Below are 3,589 nucleotides of genomic sequence, written 5' to 3'. Positions count from 1 at the left end.
TACAGGTTTCTCATGAGCACAATTAAGTGTATTGGAATTCCCATTCTTTGCAATGTTAATCATAACTTGCTATGATCCACACAGTTGAATGCCTTTCATAGTCAATAAAACAGAGGTATACATCTTCCTGGTATTCTTGGATTTCAGCCCAACTCATAGTGATCCCTCCTTGGGTTTCCGAGGCAGTATCACTATGGAAGTAGATTGCCCAACCTTCCTTCCAAGGAGTGGTTGGTGAGTTTGAACAGCCAGCCTTCTGGTTAGCAGTGAAATGCCTTAGGCACTATGCCACCAGAGTTGTGTGTGTGTGTGTGTGTGTGTGTGTTTGTGTATGCAAGAGTATTTACAAACACACCTATACTTTTGACTGTATAACAAGGATGTTTCTTATAAATCTCCATTTGCATTGGAAAATCTGAAGTTTACTGGGAAAATTAAACTTCTACTGCAAAAAATTAGGAGTTTGGATTGATGACATCTTCTCAGGCCATATGGGGACTATATAAAAGAAAACAAAAAATGGAAGTAAAAGTTTAGAGAAATGTTCAGAAAATGAAAGTATTCTGTTCTCTACTTAAAAGCCACGATAGAAAGAATGTCTTCAGAGAACCTAGGGTCCAAGTTTCAACCAGATCAACTGGCTCCATCAGGCCAGCAGCATCCTCAGTTCTCCCAGTGGCCCTCCTGCTCTTTCCACTGATTGCCCTGGTGGTGTTCAGCCCATCTCTGGGCTGTGATCGGCCTCAGAACCATGTCTTGGCTAGTAAGCAAACCTTTCTACTTCTGAATCAAATGAGGAAACTCTCCCCTTTTTTCTGTCTGAAGGACAGAGAGGACTTCACATTCCCCCAGGAGGTGGTGGATGGCAGCCAGCAGAACAAGGCCCAGGCCATCTCTGTCCTCCAGGAGATGCTCCAGCAGATCTCCAACCTCTTCCACACAGAGGGTGCCTCTGCTGCTTGGAACGTGACCCTCCTGAACCAACTCCACAATGCACTCCATTGACAGCTAGAAGACCTGGAGAACTGCTTGGTGCAGGCAATGGGAGATGAAGAATCTGTCCTAGCAATTGAGGGTCCTCTACTGGCTGTGAAGAGATACTCCAGGGAATCCATCTCTATCTGAAAGGGAAGGAATACAGTGACTGTGCCTGGGAAATCGTTAGAGGGGAAATCAGGAGAACCTTACCTTCATCAGCAAAGTTGCAAGAAAGATTAAGAAGAAAGGATGGAGACTTAGATTCATCTTGACTTTATTCTAAATGACTGATATGCCGTAACACATTTGCATGCATGTTTCTGGTCATTTCAAAAGGCTTTTGTTTCTGCTTTAGTTACCGAATTTATCGAATTCCGGAATTATTTCATCAGTAGTATTAAGCCAGTATATGTAAAAAAAATTGTCAGTTCCAGGGACATGTCTTTAGGAAATGACTGCTCTGATTATTTATTTATTAATTCTGTTGTATTATTATATGTATATAATATGGAGCTCTGGTAGCATAGTGGCTAAGACACTTGCCTGCTAACCAGACGGCTGGTGGTTCAAATCCACCAGCCACTCCTCGGAAGGAAGGTTGGGCAATCCTACTTCCGTAGTGATACTGCCTCGGAAACCCAAGAAGGGGTCGCTATGAGTCGGGGCCGACTCGACGGCACATAACAACAACAACATATAATATGATAATACATCATATATTATTATGATAATATGTATTATATTATCATATAATTGTATTATTATAATATTTACATTTTTCATTTAAGTATTCATATTTATGTTGTGTTAAAATTTACAAAACATGTTCACTTTTCCATTTTATTAAATTTGTGTTTTATGTATTAAATTCTTATCAAAGAAAAATTCTTGCATTCATTTTCAAAGAACAAAATCAAAACTCTAATTTTGGAAATCAAATTGAGAAATGAAAGTAAAATATCTTTACTCACTCATTCATTCCATTCATGTCATATGTATAAACTGGATATCTAAGTGGCAGACTTTGTAACTGCTATAAAATCCAGGTAAGTGATGCAAACACAATTCTTGTGGTGTTGGAACTTTCAGTGGTGTAGAGAAAGAAATACAAAAACAATACTAATGTTTACTTAATTATAATTATATTAAATACTACTAAAAGAAGTAAGGGAGCTCTGGTGGCATGGTGCCTAAGGCACATACTTGACTGGTAACCAGAAATCTGGCAGTTCAAACCCACCAGCCACGCCTTGGAAGGAAGGTTGGGCAATCTACTTCCATAGTGATACCGCCTGGGAAACCCAAGGAAGGGTCGCTATGAGTTGGGTCTGACTCTATGGCACACAACAACAACAACATCACTGCAGAAGTAGACTGCTCAACCTTCTTTCTGAGGAGTGGTGGAAACCCAAGGAGGGGTCACTATGAGTCGGGTCCAACTCGACGGCACATAACAACAACAAAATAAGTAAAAAAGAAAAAATATGCTCACACAGCAACTTTAGATATGAAAGATGCCGGGAAGAAAAGGAAACAGTAGATATCCTTTCTAAAGTGCTTGGGAGATAGGTAGCCTTATTAACAAAAGTCTTATTGGTCGTTGGGTACACGGGATTACAATATCCAAAATGCCATTGATGGAGATAGGAATTTGGGATTCTTTATTGTGCAAAAAATATTTTGTTAAGGTCAGTTTTGTAGTATTGATATTTTCAATCACCTCATATGCATGTGAGAGCTGGACAATGAATAAGGAAGACCGAAGAAGAACTGACGCTTTTGAGTTGTGGTGCTGGCGAAGAATGCTGAAAGTACCATGGACTGCTAAAAGAACTAACAAATCTGTCCTGGAGGAAGTGCAGCCGAATGCTCCTTGGAAGCGAGAATGGGCAGACTTCGTCTCACCTACTTTGGTTATGTTGTTGAAAGGGACCATTCCATGGAGAAGGATGTCATGCTTGGTAGGGTGGAGGGTCGACGAAAGAGGGGAAGGCCTTCAACAAGATGGATTGACACAGTGGCTGCAGTGATAGACTCAAGTATAGCAGGGATCATGGAGCTGGAGCAGGAGCAGGCGGTATTTCCTTCTGCTGTGCATGGGGTCGCTATGAGTCAGAGACAAGTCGGCCACACCTAACAACAACAACATTTAGTATTGAAAAGACTTATGGATGAAAGCACATTTTATTTTAGCAAAAATTAGGAGTTTTACTTAGATAAATGTAAGCTCAGAGGTTTTATAAAGGGAGAGAAAAATAAAAATAAAATTTAAAAGAACATTTTAATGTATTTTGAGGTTATATAAGAGTAGGATGTATGTTGCTGTTGTTAGGCACCGTCCAGTGGGCTCAGACTCAAAGCGACCCTAGATCCAACAGAACAAAACACGGCCAGGTCTTGCACCATCCTCACAATCCTTGCTATACTTAAGCCTATAGCTGCAGTGGCTGAGTCAATCCATCTTGTTCGGGGCTATCTCCTTTTTCACTTCCTTCCACTCCACCTAGTGTGATATCCTTCTCCCGAAAATGGTCCCTTCCGACAACATGACCAAAGTAGGTGAGAGTAAGTCTGGCCATTTTCACTTCCAAGGAGCATTCTGGCTGCGCTT

The 3,589-nt window shown here is 40.8% G+C and overlaps 1 pseudogene; it reads left to right on the top strand.

Moving 5' to 3' along the window:
- The first annotated feature begins 552 nt into the window (after window positions 1-552).
- LOC103207028 lies at window positions 553-1,250 on the top strand (annotated as a pseudogene).
- Window positions 1,251-3,589: the final 2,339 nt, after the last annotated feature.

This window comes from Orycteropus afer, unplaced genomic scaffold, assembly GCF_000298275.1.
Source record: "Orycteropus afer afer isolate SDZICR_OR568_19922 unplaced genomic scaffold, OryAfe1.0 scaffold00345, whole genome shotgun sequence".
Lineage (NCBI taxonomy): Eukaryota > Metazoa > Chordata > Mammalia > Tubulidentata > Orycteropodidae > Orycteropus > Orycteropus afer.
Note: the sequence above shows the minus strand (reverse complement) of the source record. Positions and strands in the feature narration are given on the sequence as shown.